Raw genomic sequence first — 25,498 nt, forward strand, 5'->3', positions numbered from 1 at the left:
AGAGCAAGGAATGACTCCATTTGTAGAGTACTTATCATGCAAACACAAGGACCTAAATCTAGCCCCTTGTTCCCAGAATTGATGTAAAGGCTAGCCATGAGGGCCATGTAAAACAAGAATCTTGAGAAAGGTGGATTCTAGGGTTATCTGGACAGCAAATCTAGCCTACTGTCCAAGATCCAGGCCAATGAAGGACCCAGGTTTATGAGATAAAATGGATGTCACCCAGAAAACACCATGAGAGATTGACCTCTGGTTTTCATCCATGTGTACATATGTTCATATATACCATGCCCATACAGATGTACACATGCAAAAGGACATGCACATATTCTAAGTTTCAGGCATAGTCTCTTTCTGCCATAGATCAATCAAGTGCCCTATAACTTAGAATCTCTGAGTGGTGACCTCTGAAGTTGTTTCAGTCACAATACGCCTTAGATATGTATCCAAGAGTCAAAAAGAAAAAAAAACACCCTAAACAGAATTCTTTAGTTCAATGGATGGAACTAAATGGATCAATAAGACTCCCCTGGATATTTAGTTAGAAAAGTGATGAGTCACCTAATAACTTCTCATAAATTAAAATGCTTTTGTTAGACAAAGTAAAAAACCATCTGAATGCTTTTTCTGACATTTCTGACTACTCTGTAGTGAGGGACACTTAACAAGAGAATATTTAAAATTATTTCCCTGAACCCAGTACCTCTCAAGTTAGGGAGAAAGTTATTTGAAAAAATGCAATCTCTAGTACCCTTGGTCTGAAGGTAAAATATTTGGGGATTAAGTAAGTTCTTGTAGACACTTTAAAATTTTACTACAGGTTTTCCTTTTTAAGATAAATAATTTAAAAATCAATTTTTTAAACACAAGAAGGATTTTTTTTACTGAAATACTATGTAAAATATTTATAAGTTTGCAAAAATATATTATATTGATGTGTAAACTGTTTAGTGCTTTACTGTAAGTCTCATGATTATAGTCTCTGCCTCATGAGAAACTCTACCCAGCACCTATTTTCTTTATAATTTGTTTAGTTTATAAACAACTGAGAGAGGAGTCAGTTGCCTCTCTAATTTGGGCCCATTCTGAGTAACAATATACCTTATTACATATTTCTTTCATTAATTTGTTTACATGTGACCATTTTGTAAGTGGCACAGATAATGAGATGAGCAGACAGAAAAATCAGCTCTTATTGATGTCTCAGAAGAGAGGTTACTGGGCAAAGGTGGCATCAAACTGGAGGAAATGACTGGTGGGAACGGAGGCCTGGGCAGAGCTGGTGTGTGGGTGGGAACAGTAAATGGCAATGTATACCTTGCTGGAGGTCCAGTGTGCCTGGATTCAACTGCATTATTAATGCAATGCATACATCTATGGAAAAACCAGCATGTGCTCTTCCAAGCCCACAGAAAGTTCAGAACACATTAAGCATGCATGCATGGAACAATAGAACAAAACTCTATAACCTACCTTAGCTTAGTTTGAGTGGCTTCTTTTTATGCTGGGGACTGACCCCGGGGCCCTATGCATGTGTGTACATCACAGGTGTTCTATAACAGAAATACCCCTATATCACAGCTCCATAGCAAACTTAACAGAAACCACTCAATGGCTGCCCTTATGCTGCAAAAGATTAGTAACAGAAAGGTATTTAGAAAATATACTATGTCAAACAATAGCTTCTACCTAAGGCATGGATGAAAGGAGAAGTCGCAACAGAAATCACTTAAACTGAAATCACGAAACTTACCCAGATCCACAGTCCACATTCAAGGGAGTGTTTGGGTGGTAATCAGCAATATTGAATGTGCTTTTGATAAAAAGGGAGATATAAAGTTAATATTAAAAAGCTCATACTTTGGGGAACTATATAAAAAGAGAGCATATTAAATCCAATGTAAACAGAGAGAAATAATGGGAACTACAGAAGAAATCAATAAAATTGAAAAAAATTTCAAAACTCAAATTGAGTTATTTGGGAAAAAAATAATAATAAGATCAATAAGCAACAATCCAGGCTACTGAGAAAAGAAAATAGGGAAAGTAAAAAAAGTTATAATGTCAGAAATTAAAGATCATCATAAAATGTCTCAGGAATATTAAAAGAATAATTGATAAAACTGATAACTGCAAGGAGTAGAGTATAGCTCAGGGACAGGATGCTCTCTGATGTGCACCAGGTACTGCCTTGATTCCTCGCACTACAAAAAGTAAATGAAAAATCCACGATTTTATTATTAATAAATTTAATGAAATATACCAACTCTTGGGAAACATGATCTATCAATGCTCATAGGAGAATAGTATTTTATTAAGAGAATATTTGCCTCCAGACATCGTGCCACACTCCTTTATTTCCAGAACTAGGGAGTCAGAGGTAGGTGGATCTCTGTGAGTTCAAGGTCTGCCTGGCCTGCCTATCAAGTTACAGAATATCCAGGATTACTTAGTGAGACATTGCTATGATAGATAGATAGATAGATAGATAGATAGATAGATAGATAGATAGATAGATAGGTAGAGATAGAGATAGATAGAGATAGATAGAGATAGATAGAGATAGATAGATAGATAGATAGATAGAGATAGATAGAGATAGATAGATAGATATAGAGATAGATAGATAGATAGATAGATAAATAGATAGATAGATAGATATAGAGATAGATAGATAGATAGATAGATAGATAGATAGATAGATAGATAGATAGATAGATAGATAGATATATGGATAGATGGATATATGGATAGATGGATAGATAGATACATTCATACATAGATACATACATACATACATATATATAAATACATACATAGAACTTGCCAAGTATCTAATCAAAGTTTGTTATTCAAAATACCTATGAACAACTCAACATTTAACAACAACAACAACAACAACAACAATAACAACAGCAACAAACCCAGTTAGAACATCAGTTGAAGAACTGGAAAGATTCTGCAGCCAGCAAAGAAAATCAAGTGAAAAATAATAAGAAAAGACACTCAATGCCATGTCAAAACTAGACAACTGTGCACCAAACCAGACAAATACTGCTCGACACCTCTCGGAAGGCTCAGACCCTGACAACTAATGACACCAAATGACCTGGAGCTGAGGGAGCAGTTGTCCATCCTTCATGAGATCACAAGGTTTTAAACTGTGAATTCACCAAACCTTTATAGAATGCATACAATCCAGAGTAAACCTAAACTTAATCTTTGGGTAATCTTAAGCGGTTTGACTAAAAATGGCCTCCATAGGCTCATATATTTGAATGTTTACTCAGGTAATTCACTATTTGAAAGGATTAGAAGAATTCGGAGGTGTAGTCTTGTTGGAAGAAGAGCATCGTGGGACCAAGGAAGGCTTTGAGGTTTCAAAAGCCCACCTCAGGTGCAGTTCTCTCTCTCCCTGCCTCCTCCCTCTGCCTCCTGGTTCATCTTCCTATCTATATCCTCCACCTCGTCCACCTCTGCCTCCAGATCAGAATATAGCTCCCAGCTAGAATTCCAACACCTGCCTGCATGCTTCCATACTCCCAGACACATAATAATAAACTAAACCGCTGAAACTGTAGGCAAATCCCAAATTAAATATTTGCTTTATAAGAGTTGCCTTGGTTCTGGTGTATTGCTTGGTTGTGTCTCTTCCCAGCAATACAGCAGTGACTAAGACACCAGAACAGTAACTCAAGACAGGTACCTGGAGGCAGGAACTTAAGCAGAAGCCATGGAGAAGTGAGAGGTCCTGGCAGCCTAAAGACAAGTCCACAAAGCTTCTCCCTAGTTAATCATCACAAGCATTTTCCATTTCTTTGTTTCCTTTTGTTTGTTCTTTATAAAATTTTACATGGCAAATCTCTTGAGACCAGAGGGAATAATACCCTCAAAGCAGACCCATCTGCCACCAGCACACACTGGAATAGAAAATTCCTTGTTTCAAATGAGGAAAAGTATCTCTGCTTTTAGAATGTCCCTGGTGTTTGAAAAACACATTATTCTTTAAAATTATAGGACATCCACATCCATTTTCTAAATCAAAGTGAATATTTTGAAAACAGTGAAATTACTTAAGGAATCCAGGGCACCATACCTCTCCTGTGGTAAGCTTATAATAATTGGATTGATCAGTAAACAAAGCCTTTCATGGGGCCATCTGCAACTGTCCGGCCCAGCAATGACTGCATTGGAAGACTCTCCCAGCTTCTGCTACAGAGTATCACCATGCCAGCCATGTGCAGCAGCTAGTCCTGCAGGACCACAGTACCAGCCCTTGGGGACACAAATGATCAGACAGTAAATACAGATTTTATAGCCCAGTGGCCACTGGCTTCAATTCCCAGTATAGATTTCAAAGAAAAATCTTTAAGATTAGATATAAAATCGTAACTGTGTTTTTTAATCTCCCAGAGCTGACCAAGGTCTACCAAAATGATTTATCATGACCTAATTTCTGAGAGATTGATCTACAAAGTAGAACACCAATACATCTGCTGATAATGTGAGCTATACATCTGAGATATCAGGAAGTATCCAATCTCAGTCAATAGAACACTTTCTCTCCGGTTCAAGACCTTCCATTTTAGTTTTTACTTTAAGTATAGCATTTTGGTTCCACACAGTTCGTCCATTATAATATGTTCATAGGTAATTTCTTCAGGATTAAAGGCAATGAAATCACCCTTTGTGTTTCTGCAATATAACTATATTCGGAAGATCAGAAGTAACATTAATTAGCCACAGGCTTTCTAACCTCACGGTTACTACACCAGCATACTAGCTGAGATCACACTCAACCCAACCTCTGGAACAAAGCAAGCGAAATTAAGTTTATGGTTAATCTAAGTTTCACAAAAATGCTCTTGTCATTGTCAGCGTTTACCATAGAAATAATATGTCCTTTTTTTTTCTGAGTTAGGAAATCAGTCTTGGAAGTGCTAGAATATAAATTCAGGGCTAGCCAACGGAGCATGAAGTGTACCTCTGAGCAGCAACTCCAATTATGAAGTTACTTTTTAAATTAAATCTGCTTATTGACGATGTCACATATATATATATGTATATATATTCTGATTTCACTCATCCCATATTATCTCTCTTCTATACTTATAAACCCTTCTTCCTAAAGCCTCTGCTCCATATTTCCACCTGTTTGTTTTCTTTGGTGACACTCTGAATTTAATCAGGGCCAACTGCATGACCGTGGGTAGGAAAACATCTGATAGGAACCTAGTAAGCTGGTCAGTGGGTATACAATGGAAAAAATGACTCTGCTTTCCCCCAAATCCTTCAATAGTTCAGGAAAGAGGAGTAGAGTAGGTCTTATATGCTCCACTCCAAGCTATGGCTGACTAGAAAAAGGCAGGTCCAGCCTTGTGCAGGCCCACTAGAGGCAACACAGCTGTTGTGAGACCATATCTGCAATGCCTAGAAGATGGCCTTTTGAAGCCCTTGTCCTTGACTTTCACCTCATATATTCCTTCCATCTCTCCTTCTACAATAGTCTCTGAACCTTAGAGGGGGTGACACAAGCATCCTGTTTAGGGCTGAGCATTCAACCATCCCCTGCTCTCAGTACCTTGAGCAGCCATGGGTTTCTGTACTCATTCCTCCAGAGAAGCATCTAAGGCCAAGGGTAACACCTGTTTAAAGTTGTAAACATGGATATTTAGAAGGCAGTTTAAATGCCTGTGAAATCATTTTTACAGTAATGGTTTGTTTTAAAAATAAGTCACACACACACACACACACACACACACACACACACACACAGTTCTTACGGTCTTTCTAGTCTTTCTAACCAGATACATGCGTTTATGTGCCAGCCTGTGCAGGGAGGGGCATTACCTTGGAGAAAAGGGTCAAGTTCATTTGCAAAGCTCAGAGAGATAATTGCCTCGAAGGATACCACAATAGAAAAAATGAGACTCTGATCAACGAAACCTACAATCACATCACCGCACATCAGCCTCCGTGGTCTGACACCCTGGGTTGCTCAACCCTAAGCATGCACTAGCTTTCCTTGATGGGTCATGCCACAACTGTGAAATATGAATTTGGATTTTTCGATACAGAACAAATTAGCATGATGCAAGCCCTGAGCGGATGTTCTGTGTCTGAATGCATAAAAATAGATTATTCCAGATGTATTTCAATGAGTTCTCGAAAAATGCTCCTCGCTGAGATGGCATCACTGCGAAGGCATCGTGGAATTGGTGTCATGGAGACGGTGCCACAGAGAAGACGTCTCATAGATGACGTCATGAAGAAGGCATGCTGATGTGCTTGAGGATCTTGGGGAAACAGATGAGAGGCAACCACAGAAAAATACCAGTTATCCAAATTCCCTGCAAAGCTTGTAAGTGATAATTATGTGCTCTGATGTTGGCTAATGTTTTCATACACACTGAGATAACGGCCCACGTTAAAAGTATTTATTTTCTCTACTTGACATAGGGGAAAACTTGGGCTGAGAGCAAGTCTATCGTGTACTCCATTCACAAGGTCAATTCATAAGAGGCAGGAGGAGGAAACTCTCTTAGTAAACAAAAATGATTTATTTAGGTGTGATTAAATTAACAATTTTCCCCTGTGATTTATGCTTTGAAAAATCAAGACTTCTTTTTCATTAAATAGTAGACTTTTTTTTTTCTTCTTTCATTTTCTTGTTCTTAGATCCACACATAAAACAAAGAAAGTCTTAAGAACATGAACATCCAAGCCACTGGCACACAGAAATATCTAAAAATTCATCTGCTTGACCAAAGAATGCATCCAAAAGATTCACAGATCAACCTCTTACTGTACAAAAGTAAGATTAAAAACTCAGCGTGGACTGGCATAGTATTTGAAGTGGTCAAAAAAAAATGTGTGAAAACTGTCCAGTGTGTCTGCAGAAGATGCTGATGTCGTCATTCAGAGAGGAAGTGCAAATTAAAATCTTGAAGAGGCAATTCAGCATACTCCATAATGGAAAGTCTAAAGGTCTTAGCCAGTTGAGAGGGTGCAAAATCAAGGGGGAGAAGTTCTCCACACAGCTTCTGTGTTTTAGAAGGCAGTTTGACAGTTCTTGACGAGAAATGCATCTCGCTAATCCAATCATCTCTACATAGGACATATGTTCCCATGGTTTTAATGAGACAAAAATCTCATCCTGTAGACCTCTGACCTTTATGACCCTCCAGCTTCATCCTAGGCAGGGCTGAGGTCACGGAGGTGACACAGGTGTGACCAAGTTTGGCTTATAGGATAACTTTCAAGTAAATGCTCATGGAGTGTGTGCTCCCATAGGCAAAACTGAACAACACAAATACACACGCCCAGATAGCCAGATAAACAAACCGTGGCGTGTCCATATGCAATAATAGTTCGCCACATTAGTAAGCAACACTTGACAGCTTGGAAAGATACAAAGCACTGTGCCCGGTGAAGTCACTCATGAAGTAACTATGTTGTGATTCTGTGCAACAAGTAAGCTGAGTTCCGAATGTCACAGGGGTGCTAGTCCTCAGTGGAGAAGAAAGGAACACAGAGCTACACACAAACTTTTGCGTAAGAATAAGCTTGTTACTAAATGTTTCAGGTGTCAACCCTGATGGATACACTTTTGAAAGTCGTCAGATGAAGCCAGCATAGCTCAGTGGGTAAAGGAACGTCCTGCTGAGCCTGTGTGAGACCCACATCATAGAGGGAACAAACTTCTGTCATCTTCCTACCTCCCTCTGTACTTTGGCTTGAGTAGATGTGTACACACACAATCAATCAAAATCAGTAAATAAATATCTGTTAAAACAATACTGATTTTAAAGTCGTCAGACTGTACAATTAATACATTCAATGTGAATTGTAATCGCCACAAATTTTGCAACAAGAGCTCCAGTGTGACTTGATACCTACCCGAGTGTCAACGCCTTTTAAGGTGGGATAACACATTTTGGTTGAGGCTGAGGGGAAGCATGCTCTCATAAACCGATGGTCGAAATGCAAATTGGTCCATGCAATATTTAGCAACCCCGCTTAGCATTTATGTCCTGGCTTAGTAATCCTGAGTCTGGTAATGTACCCTGAAGACACCTCTCAACATACACACGCACGAAATTACTCACCGCAACATTATGTATAATTGCCAATTATTAGAGACAATCAATTCCCTACACACAGCAGTTGGTGAGGATGAAAGGTAGTCTGACTTCCACTAAGTGTGCTGTGCAGCCCGGAAAATAATGAGGAGCTGCACAGACTTTCATGAAGGAGTTCTAAGGAGTGATTCTAGGATGGGGATAAAAATGAAGACAGGTGTGTCTGCAGTTTTGTGATCTTTCATGTTAGAAGTGGAATTAAGAAAACAAAAATATTCTAGTCACTCATGCATAAGTGTCAGGGTGAGCACAGGATGTGGCATAGTGATAGATTGTTTGCTCAGTCCTGGATCTGATCCCCAACATGAAAAGGGGGACACTTACGAACAAAAGCTAGATAGAGTAGGAGGTGGGGTTAGAAAGAAGTGGAATATCTATTTGGTGTACTGTTTGCAAAGTGTGATTTTCATTGACACAATCTATAAAAACCATAAAGTCAAACGTAAGCCTCAAACACAAGCAGAAATAATCACGATTGTATTTCTAGTGGGGGAGGGGGTGTAACCGCAATGGCAAAGGGGTCAGAGCCGACCGAGGAAAACCGAAGATGGTTTATTTCTATAACGTATTCTCAGAATGCATAAAAAGGGAATGTAAGCAAATGACCCTTGTGTTCATGCTCTTCCTCATTAGAAGAAATCGGGGAATGTAAAACGACTCTCTCTCGGCTTTAGAATTAAGTACATAAGAAAGCAGGTGCAGAGTGGGAGGCGATGTAAGGGCCTGGGGTTTGGTCTCGAGCACTAAAATATGTATGCAGTTTTTATGTTTGTATATGTGTAGAATATATGTGTGTGGATACATAAACATACACATAGACAGACAAAGGGTAATATAGGTAAATAGAGGTAGATAAAGCCAGAATTTTCAATATATATTATACAGAGGAATGGGATGAGAGTAAACCTTTTGGGCTGACATTGGAAAATCTCTACGAGCCAATAGTTTGACAGGAAGATGCGCACACACATGTATAACTGATATTCTGGTGTGCTTTCTGGAACTCTCTGTCTAAATGAAGTAAACGAAGTGGCCAGCAGCAGCAATGGGCACACTCAGTTCTTAAAACTGCACTTGCAAATATCATTAGTATTAGAGAAAAAGGCCAATTTCGGGGATGGCCCTAGACACTACAAAAAGAGACCAGGAGGCATCCTCATGCTAAACTAAGAGTGTTGAAAACGATGGCCATCGCAAAATCACAGAAAAACTCATTGCTAATGGTTTACACCAGTTCAAAGACATCTGCTAAGTCCAGAATGCATGCTGCAGTAAGAATGTAATTTGTGGTAGTGTCCCAAAGAATGGATTCTCGTTAGGAGAGTCTCCTGTACTGACCATCCTGGAGTCATTCATTCAGACAGACACCTCAACGCACTCAGAACCGTAGCTGGAACATCTGAGCAGAAATAGTAACATGACCCAACCTTGAGTTCTCTCCTTTCAAGATATTGATTAACAAGCCAGAGTCATAACCTTACAACAGATAGGCCTAGAAGATCTAGCTTTAGCCAAGTGAACTAAATCGGCACTGTTGATAACAAAGAGCTGATCGGCTCTATGCACTGTCAGATTGCATGTGCTGAAACGGTCAGTTTTGTGATAGATACCTTGCAAGTGCTTCCCTGATCCTACTAATTAGACATGTAGCAACCACCAATGAGAAGAGTCCCATGCACACATTCACCAGCTCAGAGAGTTGTACGTCTCGGGCCTGTGAATCGATTTCCAATTATCACAGAGTAGAAGCTGACACAGACAAATGCACACACAATGTGATCCTGTGGATTCACCTCTCCAAGGGCAGGATGCTTCTTTCCTATGTGTCATGTCACCATTGGGTGAAGTCTTTAGTGTGTGCTTCTGCGACAAGCATGTAGGCAATATGATTTGCTAGGTCTATGAGCACACGTGTCATTTGCCTGAAGCATCACTCACTACTCAGCACAGGTCAGTATTGTGTGAAACATAGCAAAGCTCAGAGGACTGGTTGTGCCTGTTGGGACTGAATGAAAATGGCCATAAATAAACTTTCCAGGAAGATGAAAATCCTCTGGCCCCTGGTGAAGTTGCCCATAACAAATTCTTAATCTTTACCTGTGCCTTTAAGAAGTATGCGTTTTACTGTACAGAGATTTACCTCCTCAGAAAAGAGACCTACAGGAAATGGAAGCAAAACATCAAAGACCATAATGGGCTATAAGCAACCCATGGAAGGACTGAAAAATGAACTACTTTGTTGTGTAAAATAGGAAAACAAGGTTTCTAAATGGCATAGTCAGACAGTAAGGCTCAGACACCACATACTTCAGATGACGGTATTGAATGTCCACGGAAACCTCTTTGCCTCACCTGTCTATCTAATACTCTGCTGTCTTTAACGTTCATAGAGAAGCTAGTGTCTTCAGCGCTGAGCAGACCTTATCCTGGGACCTTCTAGAATGTTCTTCCCAGTGAGGTATACTCTCTGAGCCTAGGCTACTGCACTTTGCAAGGCTCAAAGCTACAGCACTGTTTCTCCACTTGAGAACATCTGCTTTTGAGATGACTATAGTAGGAGAGACAGAATGGAGAAGGGCAGAGATGCGTGCACAAGTTTGATGGGTATTAACCCTATTCAGTAGGAATCTCCGGAACTAGTGGGGTAGAGCCGAGGCAGGAGAACTCCAGAGTGATGAGAGCTATGGTGGAAGAGTGGGAGCAGAGAGAAGCAGTAAGGTATCAGCAAAGGCTGACTGACAACTGGAGATGAAAGTACATCAGCTCCTAATTAGAAGACAGAAAAACCCTCTCAGGCCAACAGATTTCAGTGTAGGGAGAGCATTGGGGAAATGAACTGTACCAGTTCAATAAGGCTCAGGTCTGACGCACACAAAAACAAAACTTAAAGGCATATATCGGTGAGAAATTGGGATCTTCGGGACTTGAGATATTGTTTTGGCTTCCTCAATGAGCTCTTTAATTTCTGACAATTTTCCTCCTCTTCCTTTCTCTTGCCAACTTGAAAGATGAAGCAATAAATATTCTTTCAACCTCTTCGGTGATATAGATAAATTGTGGGGACAAATCTAATCAATACGGTATCCTCCAAGTTAAGTACTCGATAGGAAAGTCAGCACCTACTAACAGGTATAAATAATCTTAAATTTGCTTTTTTTGAATCACCGGAGAGATGAGAGACTAGGAGAAAGAAGAGATATCTTTAGATGAAAAACTGAATGTTTGATAGAAATGGGATTACAATGCTCAGCTCAAAATGTAGAAAAAAATAAAACTCTCTTCCTGACTCAGGTATTTGCTTGAACACAGCAATTCACTAATAAAATGTTTTTAAAAGGTAAATGTCATTTCCCATCAAATGTCTTGCTGAAGACTTCACTGGGCGCCTACACTATACCATGCATGGGACACACTGATGGCATCGGGGAGACACTGTCCCTGGTGTTTCTGCCTGTCTCCCTGGTCCTTATTAAGTTGAGAAAATTTCCGCTGCTCTTGGCTGATGTTTCTTTTCTTCCTGCCTCACAAACAACTAAGAAAAATCTTGGCTTGATTCTAGGGTTGGAAAGTAACCCAATCCTGCCATGGACATAGACTTAGCAGAGTACTGGGTCCTGTGTGTATCCCTCAGGGCTAGAGTCTGAAAACACCCAGAGATGGTCTGGTGAAGGCCTTCACATTTCCAGATGTGCATCATTGATTGGATGTTATTGAAGAATATGTTTAATAAATGCCGTTTTAGAACATTACACAGGTTATCACCTTGATGATTTCAATTATCAAGTTCCCTGGTAATAAAAATTCCTTAGCTCAAATTTGGCGAGGTTAAAAAAAAATACCAATTCTGTATATTGAAATTAAAAGATTTGCCTAAATTCCAACTTGCTATGGAAAATGGTCTGATATTATACCAGAAAAATAAAGGTGAACTTCGCTCTGTTGTACCTCTCATTGCCTATTCACAACACACTGCCCAGCCATCATAGTTTAGGTTTTGCAGGCTTCTCTTTTTTGTGCAAATGCTTGGATCTTTTTGCAGTGCCCAAGCCAGAAGCCCACCCTCAGCTTCAGTCTTTGCACAGTATAAACCATTCCTCACGTTGGAGCTAACAAGATCCAAATGGAAAGTAGCCAGTCAGAATCCTACAAAGACAAGAATAGATTATTTTCTCAACGATGAAAACTATCCATGCTAACCCAGTTAGAAAGAGCCTCTGACGAAACAAGCAGCTATTGAGTGGCTCAGAAAATAGTCACTTTGAGCTAAGGATGTCAACATGGTGCCCATCCCTAGCATGTTCCACACATATCCCAAAATCCATTCAATTTGTGGTCATAAGCAGAAGCTGCAGAGTGTCTTGTCTCACCCTTGTCTTACGCATGTATTTGGTTTTGTTCTTGCAGCTCTAGTGGGTGCTAGTGCCCAACCCAGAGCCTCTCGCTTGCTAAGCAAGTAAGTGCTCTACCACTGAGCTACACCGCAGCCCAAAGCTTGGTCTTCAAGCCTTTTTATATCATTTTCTCCAGCTACTTAGCATGTCCAATTAATTCTCGTAAGGTGAAAAGTCAGAGGTGAGGAGAGTGATCAGGAGCCCACTCCCTATAAACAGGGAGAAAGAAAAGCAGGACAAAGCAATGATTCTGTTGTTGGTTCCTCTCCTGATAATTGTTGGGGATGGGTTTTATGCATCTGTGTATTAGGATGCTGATCCCTATGCCCAGACATCTGTTTGCAGTAGATGTTGGCATGGTCAAGCATCTCATGTCTCCATGTTATGTAAAAATTGTTTTCAGTCTCCTCTGATTGGTTAACCAAGAGATGATTCAACCAATAACTGGGCAGGTAGAGTTCCCTGCTTGGTAGAAAAAAAATCAGTCCCTTGAGAGGGGAGGGGATGCAGAGAGGGACAAAGACAGAAACTCTACCTGGGAGAGGAGAGGACGAGGAAGCATTCACCATATACCTACTCACAGATTCCAGGTTCCAGCCCAGAGCTAGATCAGGCACACAGTAGGTACCTGGGCATGCTCAGTGCCCGGTGCTCAGCTCAGCTGGGGTGTTTTAGCACTGACCAGCTCCATCTGCTGCTGCTTTCCCCTGGAATTTTCTTACTGTCTGTTTAGAACTTCATGAGGCTTCGCTTTGAATCCTAAGATACAGTGGGTTCGGTTCATGTTCTAAGACATCCTCCTAGAGCTCAAATGTCTCAGAAGTGTAACTCAGCACACGCCACTGAAAAAGAAGAATCTTAGTGTTTATATTCTTTATTTTTTACATGAAGTGTCTGCACTTTACAGGCAACCTTGGGCAACCTTTCATCTCATAGGTCACCAGCAGCTCACATCACAGGGCATGGGGCAAACTGCAGGTCCGACCTCTTGGTGGCGGAGTTAGGATGTTAGATCGGGGCTTGGCACGTTTTGGTCTCATCCACCTCCCTGACCTCTCTTCCTTACAACTAACACCATGACAGACACAGACTTAGCAGCCATAGACTAATGGTTTGCTTCCAAGCCTCATCGGACACGACTGGAGGTCAAGAATGTATAGTCCAAAGTGTTAGGAAATAGCATTCAGTACCCTGAGAAATTAGACCCACAGAGAGCTGCTTGTTGATCTGAAGACTTCAACAAATAGTGATGACACTGTCACTCATAATGACAAACGGGGAATAAACATTCCAGACATAAACAGCCTTAGCCCCATGCGGTGGGTTTCTTTCTGCTGCTGGACTTCACATCACCAAAGTCATTCTGACCCTACAGTTTATGTGAGGCCTTAATTTTTGCATCCTTCCTGGGTACTTTATCTTCCATAATAACTGTCATTTATCTAAGTGCCAGGAAATCAAGATGACATCCCTTCCGTGAAAGAACAAAAATGTCAAAATTATTATCAAAAACATTAAAAAAAGAGAAAAAGCCATGACTTTAGCAATGTAGCAATTGAAATGGCAGATTTAAAAAAAACTACATCATCCACAGAGAAGTAAGCCCTTAGTAGGGTCTGATTTGAGACCACACCCTAGTTCTCTGAATCGCTGGGCACACCGCACAGTCAGCTCTTTATACCTCCGTGGTGCACCAACCTTGACTGTTCTCAGGCTTTTGGACCCAAGATTCAGGTCCAGGAAACAATGTGATGTTCAGCAGTTATTGGTGGAGTACAACCCTAAGGGCCTTGTTGTGGGCCAACCATCACCTCTTTGTAAAACCTGGTATGGGTTATCTGAGCAAACATATTTCCTTCTTAGACCTCAGAGTATAAGGTTTATGTGACTAAGGAGATGTTAAGTTACCTTTTAAATCTCAACTCAGAAATAAAGGTTTAGTAGAGAGATACCTGCCACTGACGAGAGGAGTAGAAGCCAGATGTGGAAGGACAGATTCTTGGTGATATATCTGACATTATGTAATTTCTGATAGTGAGACCAAAAACATTATCTTTCATAAGTTAGTTTCAAGTTTTGAGTCCTCTATTGGCACCTGGACTAACTAGCTCGTCAGGCATTATTTGTGGATGTTTTCTATTTCTCATTATACAGTCAAATGTCAAGCTCTTTCATGTCTCTAGTCTGTGTCCCCTGCAACACTCTGCCCCCATCACCCAACAGACACCTCATCGCTTTGTGAGTTTCCATTGAGCCCAATGGGAAGCTTCACTCACTGGATCCCAAGTGGGTTTCTCCTTCACAAAATATTCCAGAAGATAATCAACATGGAGATAGACCTCTGTCAAATATATTGACAAGGAAGTAAATGCCCCTTGGTAACATAACATCTTGGAAGTGGACACACAGTTTTTCTGATCCTTACTATACAAATGGAGGGACATCTACTCTCCAAGATCTTTGACCATTTTGCCTTCTCAACTAAAATGAGGCCAATCTTTCCTTTCAAAAATCCTTTCCTCCCCACACATCCTCCCTTCAGCAAGAATGAATTAAGCCCTCTTCTGTGTGCGTCACACCATGTGATCATGGCTGCATGCTGGCCTTGGGCTTTTCTACCACAGCTCAGGGAAGCTTCCTGCACTCTAGCCCTCCCTTACCCTTCCCACCACCAGTGCCTCAGCACAGGGCCTCTTAAATCTCAGAAAGGCAGTAACATAAAATCATGCCTGAAAATAAGTTTAGCAGAAGTAACTATCCTGGGTGAATATCTTTATTCTCGGAGCCAAGGTAGTCTGAAAATTGAAATCTTTCCCACTAAAATCCTGCCCATTAGTAAATATTACAGAGCTGTCCAGGCAGCCAGTACCGATTTACATTATTCATTTATAGAAAGCATTTCATACCAGGCTTTGAGATCATTTCTATTTCAATATTTACTTTGTGTACCTGAGGCTTAAGTGAAGAGCACAGAGCAGAAATTCTAGACAGAAAGAAAGATAACGATAGCTGCAGAAACGTCAGCACATTGCCCAGGCAAGCACAGAAGATAAAATGGAGAAGAAAAAAAATAAGGCTTTATTTCCGTCCCCATCAGGATAATTGGAAACCACTATTTATTCTTGGGTTCATAAAAAGGCAAACTAAGGGCTGGAGAGATCGCTCTGTGGTTCAGAGCAATGGCTGCTCTTGCAGAGGACCTAGTTTTAGTTCCCAGCACCCACATGGTAGCTCACAAACATCTGTAGTTCCAGTTCCAGGGGATGTGGAGTCCTCTTCTTTCCTCTGTGGGAATTAGGCATGCACATGGTACAGCCATACATGCAAGCAAAACACACATGCATATGACATGAAACATACAATGCTAATTAAACAAATAGACAAACAAGAGAACGAGTACATATTGACAGCTTCTAGTACCCAACAGGCACAACGTGAGGACCAGGAGTCTGGAGACAGCACCAGGGAGTCCCTCATTCCTTGCAACACTGCTAGGAAGTGAACATCCATGTGTGTATGTTATGAAATAATACAGAAATGTATTCTTGCCCATCTCAGTGAAGTGTTTCATCTTTAGGAGTATCCTTGCCTAAAGATTGAACTAGCTAGCACTGAGCTCCATTCTAAGTATAAAATGTATGCTTGAAACTTGGAAAATGCAGAGAAATTGGCTCCTGTACAAGAAGGACAGAATAATAACGTAGAGGAAGAGAGAGGGGTCATAAAAGGTGTCAGCGATACCAAAGTGTGTCACTGAAGAGAACCTGTCCCCAGGGACGGATATTCTAGGGATGAAAGAACTCTGCCACAAAAGCTGGTGTGTTTACACGGAAAGACTTATCAAGAGTATTAAGCAATGAGACAGCCTTGAAGGGCTGTGGAATGCTGTGTCGGGAACTTAGCTCCAGGACGACTTCCCACAGACAGATGTTCATTGCAGTTAGACCTACCTATAGCTGAATACAGTGGTCCAGGCTGTAATCCTGGATATGCTGTGTGAGCATGTTCCTATGCCTCTCCATGCACATGAAGCAAAGCAATGGCCATGAATCTGTGGTACATCACACATATGTCATGCAGTGTGTAGGAAGAGCGCGGAGAGTTCATGGATGTGGAATCCTTCCTGTCATGCTTTCATTACCTGGTATGGTCAAAATTTGCAGCCATCAGCCAGATCTGGAGATGGATTCAATAGAGAGTCTTTAGAAAGCATTTGGTCCATTCAGAATACAAATTACTATTCAAGGCTCCTCAGAGGAAGCCAAGGTGACAGGGCCAAATCATACAGAGACAAGTAAAACAGATAAGGTCCCTACAGGCTTCTGCCTAGAGAGGAGACAATTGTTATTAGTCGCAAATGTGCATGTGTGACTTTCATACATCCAAGTCCCCTTTAGAAAATATCCTCATAGTCATTGACGTCTCTGGGTGGTTTTCGTCTTAGTTAGGTTAGTGTTGCTGTGATGAGACATCACGACCTTTCCTTGAGGGGAGAAGAGGATTTGTGTGGTTTATACTTCCATATCACTGTTCGTCACTAAAGGGAGTCAGGGTAGAAACTCAAGCAAGGCATGAACTCAGAGGCAGGAGCTCAGGCAGAAGCCATGGAGGACTGCTGCTTACTGGCTTGTTCCCCATGGCTCGCTCAGCTTCCTTCCTGATAGAACCCAGGACCACCAGCCCAGGGAGGCCTCGCCAATAGACTAGGGCCACCCCACTACAATCACTAATTAAGAAAATGGCTTACAGCTGGATCCTATGAAGGCATTTTCTCAATTGGGATTCCCTCCAAATAACTGTAGCTGTGTCAGGTTGGCATAAGACTGGCGGGCACAACGTTTAATACCTAGTAAAATGCACACACTACGTACAACAACATTGCCTGGGAAATACTAGCAAGGAAAAGCCCGTTCGTGTTCAATACAGACACATTTTAGTACTTTGGATCCCTGCGCTTGAATCCATGGTTTCATAAAGCAGGCTATTGTACGAAACCTCATAAGGAAACATAGTGCACAGGGTGGGTGTGCAAACCTCATCAGTGAGACCAGCAGGGTCCACCTTGGCGAACTGCATCTGCAGTGTTTCCTGCAGCCTGGAGAAAATGACCTGTGTGAACCTGGGGCATGGGGGAGAGGGGGAGCAGGGGCAGAGGATGGGCAAGCACCCTTGATAGTGAATGAGAGGGAGGGAGGCTTTGTTATCTGACCCGTGGGCATCTGAGACCATCTTCTTTCACTTCCTATATTCTCACTCTGGCCTCACCCCTCTTGCTGATACCATCATGGCCCCTCTCCCATCATGCTTTCTTACACCTGCTCCTCTCCGACATCCTGTCAGGGTGTTTTAATGTCCTTTTCTAGCCCATTTTGCCTCCTGTTTTCTCCATTGTACAGTGAGAGAGGCTTCAGCTTTAACCCAACTTTATTAATGTATAACTGGCAGGACTATGCTGTGTGCACGCTCGTATATAAGTTATATATGTGCCTTATATATTGTTTGCATATGCATATGTAGGATTGCATGAAGACAGTTAACAAGTGTACACCTCGCATACACGTTGGGATGAGAACACATTGGAATGGATGCGACATCTTGGCGGTTGTGACTGTACTGGTCATTAGTAATTGTGGTTTCTGTGCCCTATTTTAAGTCGTCAGGACCTGTCCCATCTGTCCAACTGAGACTTTTCACCCTGCCCAAGTATGTCTGCCCTCCCTCCCCCATCCTGCAGCCTCTGTAGCTCATCATCCCACTCTCTGGTTGCATAAATTGGACTTTTGATTTTTTTGTCCAATATTATTATTTTTGTAAATTTTCATATATAAAAACAATATATTTGTATATATCCACCTACATTATCTTGTCAAATTCCCCAGAGAATACTCCTGAAGACCTTTTTAGACTCCACATATTAATTCATTAAAAGTAATGAAATTATGGGATGTCTATCTTTCAGATTTGCTTATTTCCCTCAAAATGACCTCTCTCAGGTTCACATGCATTGCCCTGAGAGATGGGACTGCCTTCCTCTTTCCTGTGGAAAAATCTTCTGCCCACTCCTCACCTGGCCACCAGGGACACACAGGTTGTTCCCATATTTCAACCCTGAGAACAAATTTGTAACTGACATGAAAATCCAACATCCCTTCCTCACACTGACTTAATGTCCTTCGTGAATATTTGCTCATATTTGGAATCGATGAATCATGTGGTTTACGATATTAAACGTAACATTAACATTTTGACAAAATAGTAACTGCTTTTTGTACTGTACTAATTCATATCTCACACAGTCAAAGACTCCCTCTTCTCCATATTCTCAAGCCATTTTTATGGTCATAACTTACACAGGAAAAAGGGAGTGGTAATAAAAAAACATCTCCAAAGGCCCTGAGAGGTTCTGGTTATTGAATCTTTAGGGTGATATCTCCACGCCTTAGGGACTCTCTTTTTGTCCCAGTTCACAGGCTGGAGTCTCCTCTACACCCACATAGTGAGATGGTTAAGCCAAGGCCTAGGATATGAATGACACCTTCCGGCCAAGCCACTGAGAGAGTCCACTGTTCCAAAGGCAGGCAATTTGGTGAGCTTTTACACAGACTTCCACTAGCTAATGGTGTTCAATGCTAATACTACACAATGTAAATCATTTTATAAAAGAAGAAAATCCTTTGAAGGTGCATCTAGTGAATCATGAAAGGACCTGCTGTGTCAGTTCATGCGTCTCAGCTTCTATCCTGACTCTCTAATTGGGGAAGGAGACTGAGGTGTGGGTGGAGGGAGTAGGTGGAGGAAGAGGAAGGGAGGGAGGGAGTGAAGGGAGGAGGGCGGGAAGGAGGGAGCTTGGAAAGGAGCAAGGGAGGGAGAGAGAACACACATTTACTTCTACAGGGCATGTCCTCAGTGACCTACATCCTCCAACTAGGCCTTACCTTCTAGGTTCTCCCAGCCATGCCCTGGAATTATTAATCTAGTCATTGATAAGCCACTGGTAAGGTTACAGCATTCGTGGTCTAATTAATTTTTATCACTAGCATCCAGACCTTTAACCTAGTAGGCGTCAGGGAACATCTCAGATTTAAACAAGAAAAGGAACAATGCCAGCACACACACCTTCACACAGTCCCACACTCACATACACAAACACACACACACACACACATGTACACACGCACGCACGCGCACACACATCTTCCCATGCTGGTACACACACCTTCGCACACTTGCTCACAAACTTTCACATACTCAAACACACACCTTCACATACTCACACATAGCAAATGCTGAAGAGTCTAGAGGGCTCTAGATTTCATTTTCTTAGAGCTTGATTTGCAGTCTAAAGTAATAGAGATCACTCATTTGAAATTCAAAAACCTCTGTAGCTTTACATTGTAAGGAGTTTTTTAAAAAATGACAAAATACTCCTCTATTATCTGATTCAGAAAAATGTCCTTGACATCACTGAGGAATGACTAATGTACAAACTTTCTTTCCTATTTCACTCTTTCTTCTTACTGAAAAAGGACTGTTAATATGCATTGAAATATGCACAGATAAAATGTGTACATTTACTGTTGACTAAAGAATATATTGTGCAAGAATTCCCAGGCAAGGGCTCAAATCAGAGGCAGGAAAGTACCCATAAAAACAACCAGGAGGTACCCACAGACATATATCAGAATGGCAAAAATCAAACATTTTCAGTGAAAATGCTTGACAACTGCACCTATATGAAGCCACCACTGCAAGTACACGAATGGTACAAATGCTTTAAAAAGACATTCAGCGGTTAGGGAAAAAAACGTAAACCTTCAAATCTCCAAGTTCTTTCTGATGGAGACACTGTCCTTCTAAATACCAGTGCAGAACAGAGAGCCTCTGTTCAGGTTATCGTGTATATCACATTGAGCTGGCTCGCTTTGTGAAACTGTGTGAGTGAATGAACATGGATTGTGTTACATTTGTCTCATAGAACACCACTTAGCAATAGATTGAATCAAGTCGAATGGCTTTTCTACTGACATAATACATTAAATTGAGTCTAATTTATAGCAAAAAGGCAGGTTCAGTGGACTCACAGTAGTGGGATCAGTGAAGTCAAAAGGCTGAGCTTGGGTATGGCCTTCCTAAAAGGGAGCATGTGGGGCATGGGACTTGTGACCATGAAGGTAAGGTACTGGGGTTATAAGCCCTACTAAGAGCTGGCTTTGTCCAGTGTTTTGTGAGAGCTTTTAAAAATTAGTGCTTCTGCAACCAACCATTGAACTGAGAATGGGGTTCCCATGGGAGGAGTTAGAGAAAGGATTGAAGGAGATGAAGGGGTTTGCAACCCCATAAGAACAACAATACCAACCAACCAGAGCTCCAAGGACTAAACCACCAACCAAAGAGTACACATGGACAGACCCCTCCAACTGCATATGTAGCAGAGGATGGCCTTGTTTGGGCACCAATGGGAAGAGAAGCCCTTGGTCCTGCCAAGGCTGAACTCCCCCTACCCCCCCACTCCCGTGTAGAGCAGTAAGGTGGGAAGGGATGGGTGGTTGTGGGGGGCAACCTCACAGAAGAAGGGGGAGGGAGGCTGGGATAGGGGGTTTATGGACAGGAAACCAGGAAAGGGGGAAACATTTGAAATGTAAATAAAAAAATTCCAATTAAAAAAAAGAAAGAAAAAAACAAAAAAAAAATATTTGGTTCTGGTCCGAAGACACCTCTTGGCCCAGGCTATCCTGCTTTTGTCCCCAAACCTTCAGTCTAACAAAAGAATTCATATACATTGCAAAAGAGAACCTCAGCCTAACTCTGCTGTGCCTGGGGGATCTAGTGAACTAGAAGTTAATTGTGTCAAGCTTCAACCGAAGACTAAGCATAGAGATAATCACTTCCTGGGGCTCAGGAGGCAAGAGAGGGATTCAGGAGCATCCAAAGCCACTTCAAGGATGATGGACTTGCTCATTATTGTGATTTTAAAGATGGATTTATATGACAGGTCTGTTAAAGAATTTACAAACTTGCAAGATGTGCAAGCTGATGTGTTCACTGCTTTTTTACTGTTGCTGTCAAAACATCAACTTAGGAGGGAAGGTTGTCTTGTGAACCACAGTTCAAGGATACAGACCATCATTTGCAGAAGGCTTGGTGGCGGGGTTTCGAGGCAGTGGCCACATGCATTCACAGTCAGGAAGCGGAGAGAGGAATGTTGGTGCTTGGCTCCCTTTTCCCCTGTTTATTGAGTCTGGGATGAGTGCTATCCACATTCAGGGTGGGTTTTCTTTCTCCTGTAAACACCCTATGCTGGCTAGTTTTATGTCAACTTGATACAAGCAAGAGTTGTCAGAGCAGAGGGAGCCTCAATGACTCCACGAGGGCAGGTTGTAGGCAAGTTTCTAAGATATTTTCTTAATTAGTGATTGATGGGGGAGGAGCCAGCCCTGTAACCAGATGTTTGGCTGCTTTATGGGTTCCTTTTTCTACCACTCTTCTCCACCCCTATTCTACTCTTCCAACCCTCCAACGTTGGGTACAAGAGAAAGAAGTCTAGAGGGGAAATGGAGCATCGACATCCTTAGACTATTTCCTGCTGATTTGGGACATCAAGTTCCTTAGGGCAAGTTTGACCTACACTGTCAGAATATCCAGTTTCTTCTTTTTATCTCTTTGCACATGATCACTTGACAAATCCCAACAAGAGTGACCAGCAGGAGGGGAGCAGCAATCGCCCTGTCCCTCTCCGGGCTCTAGCATTTATATACTCTCACAAGAGTCCCCAGAATTTCAAATGTCATACAACTGCAGAAACTCTCTGCAGCTGGCATGACAGCACTGAGACAGGCTGATTCTATGACAAGCTTCAAACTGGCAGTTCAGGAAATCAGGCCTAAATTTCTGTTTCCCAGAACTGGGCAAGTCCTGGCAAATCAGTTACTGGAAAAACCACAGGACTTGGGCAGCTAGTCAGAAGCTGTCCCACCACTTGGCCTAAGGCAAGAGTAGTAAGTCAGCAACAGTTTCCAGGCCCTCCAGCAACTGTTTTGGAATGTTCCCAGTGTCCTAGCCAATCCCAAAGACACCTATAACTCCTAGAGACTGAGCCAACCCATCAAGATAAACGTTATGTGCCCCTCCCTAGAATTCCCCTAATCTGCTTAAATTGGGCCTTCAAGTTCACTCTGGTGTCTCTATCTTGATTAAATGATAGACACCCACATGCTGGACCTCTAAAAAGTAAAACTTTGCTTTTGCATACTGTTTGAGTATGCAAAACACATAGTATCACAGACCCTTACAATCACACCCTGCTAGAGCTTAAGGCAAATCATAGTCAGCTGCTGTGGAAAATCTGAAGCAGCTCTATATCCCATACCAGAAATTAAAACAAAAATGTATTCCTATGACATATCTGTGTTTAAAAATAAAGCAAAAACAAACAAACAAACACACACACACAAAAAAAAAAAAAAACCAACCAAAATTCTCCCTACAGAGGCCCATTGTACATGGATCCTTCCTGGGCTGCTGGCCCTGGTTACTATTAGAAAGGAGGCTGAGCAAGCCATAAGGAGCAAGCCAGACAGCAGCACCCCTCCATGGCCTCTGTGTCAGTTCCTGCCTCCAGGTTCCTGTCTGTTTGAGTTCCTGCCCTGACTTCTTTCAGTGATGAGCTACAATGTGGAAATGTAAGCCAACCTTTCCTCCCAAATGTGCTTCTGATCATGGTGTTTTGTCACAACAATAATAACCCAACTAGGACAGAGGAGTGTGCATTTGCCTCCCAAACACAGGCAAGCTAACTATAAAAGCTAACTGTCACATTTAGCTTGCACAGACAGCTAAAGCAGCTTAGCTATGCCCCGGAAGAACATGTAAATTACCACATGAGAACATCTGACTTTGTTCCTCATCTTAGAGAAACAGAAGATTTGATAACACTCCATTTTCATGACTCCACCTCTGTTCTCAACTTTCATAGCAATGAGTAGGTAATGAAGGCAAGGCCATCTATATTCCAACAGGATAAATAAAATAAAGAAAATGTCCACTTGGTAATGGGATCTGCTTTCTATTTCTTCTTGTGAAGCAAAAATTAGTGCCTTACTAGAGGCTGCAGTTACCAGTGAAAGGGGGTGGATTATTTTCTCTCCAAGAAACACTGAGTGCAGAAGAAGAAATACCAGTGTGAAGGTGCTGGTGATTCCCACAAGGCCCCTATAAACATAACTGGAAATTAGGCACCATCATTCTGGCACACTCCAGCACCACACTCCTTCCCTCTGTCAACACCCACAGTGTTTTGAGAAGGCTAGGCTGACTCCATGATAGGCTTCAAAATGGCAGTTTAGGAAACTAGGCCTAAGAACTAGGCAAGTCCAGACAAGTTAACTCCTAACAGAAAGCAAAAAACAAAAACAAAAACCTAGGCCCCAGCCTACATGTCCTGGTAATGGTTCTGGAATGCCTAGAGATAGAACAAGATAAGGCCACCTACCCCAGGATTCCTCAACAATAATTTTCAGTGTCCATGCCCCAGAAATGGTTCCAGAATGACTAGAGATAGAGAAAGATAAAGCTCATCTACCTAGGAACTCCAATGTGCTTTAAATCGAGCCTTTGAGCTCACTTGATTATCTCTCTATCTTGGAAATGGGAGATCTCAGCATGCTGGACTTCTGCAGAATAAAACACTCTTTGTGGTTAAGTACTATTTGATTTCAGGATGTCATTCTTCTGCAAATCATGGACCCTTACAGTTTTGGTGCATTAGATAAGCCCTGTGAGCCATGTAGGTCTTATTGGGAAGTGGAACCCTCTCCAGGGAGTGGCAAGGATGAACAGTCATTTGCATGAAAACACTTTGAGAGCTAATTCCAGCATCTGAGAGCTGCCAGCAGGTAGACAGCTATGATAATGTCAGTCTCAGCACTCAGAACAACAAAGCAGAGGGAGTCATCATGAACAACCACAACAGATGCAGGATTGACAAGCCTGCTACTCAGAGAGACTCCTTTTCTGTGGGTAACTGCAAGCATGGCCCAGGAACTCCGTCATGAAGGCAAGTGTCCAAATTTGTTGAAAGAGAAGAGAGCTTATTCTCTACAAGCTCAAGGTCTCTAGTGTGAATTTTTCTAGCATTTAATACAGGTGGGGCTATAGATAAAGAGTTCTCCATTCTGCCACACCCAGAAGGAATTTATCTAGACTAGAGTCTCTGGTGCTGGAAATGTGAGGGCTTGGGAACACATTCCCTACGCTTGCAATGCCTTTCTGAAGGCCATATACACTGGGTGATTCTCCTCAGCAGGGACTGACCAGATTGGCAAAAGAGCCCATTTCAACCCTCATCTACCCACACAGAATTTTCTACATCACTTCTTGTGAAAGGCTCTGCCTAGCTCCCTCCTGACTGCTTTCCCCACTTCCTGCCCATCTGTTGCTGGCACAGGTCCCCCTGACCTAGATTCCTCCATAGATGCTCTGCCTGGGTATGGTTTCTGCCTAGTGGTAGTTGGTACCACACTTGCCTTGGCATTCACCAGGCCACCCATAGAAAATGCTTTGCTCCGTTGGTTTCCCTGATAAGTACTTCTCTGTGACTGCCTTTGGCAGTTCTCAGGATGTGCCCCGGCTTGGTGAATTCTGAGCACAGCAAGCCATGTGACAATCTACCTCTACTCTGCCTGACATTGAGAACTCTCCCTGGTTTTCATCTGTGTGCCTATAGGACCCAGATGAAGTAAATCTGGAACAGGTGCTTCAGGAGAGACAACCTTCCCACCCTGTAGGCAATGTAACCAGAAGACCTGCTTTGGCTTAGGAAAAGCACCCCATGAGACCTGGGCTGCATGTGTCCACTAGTACTTTTGTAAGATTCAAACTTAAGGACAAAGGCCACCTTAGGGAAACTGGGACTTTAACACCTGATCCAAAGAATTTAGGATAACATCCTGTGGCAGGAAATGAGCT

The sequence above is a fragment of the Rattus norvegicus genome, chromosome 1 (assembly GCF_021556685.1).
Source record: "Rattus norvegicus strain SHRSP/BbbUtx chromosome 1, alternate assembly SHRSP_T2T, whole genome shotgun sequence".
In the NCBI taxonomy this organism is placed as follows: domain Eukaryota; kingdom Metazoa; phylum Chordata; class Mammalia; order Rodentia; family Muridae; genus Rattus; species Rattus norvegicus.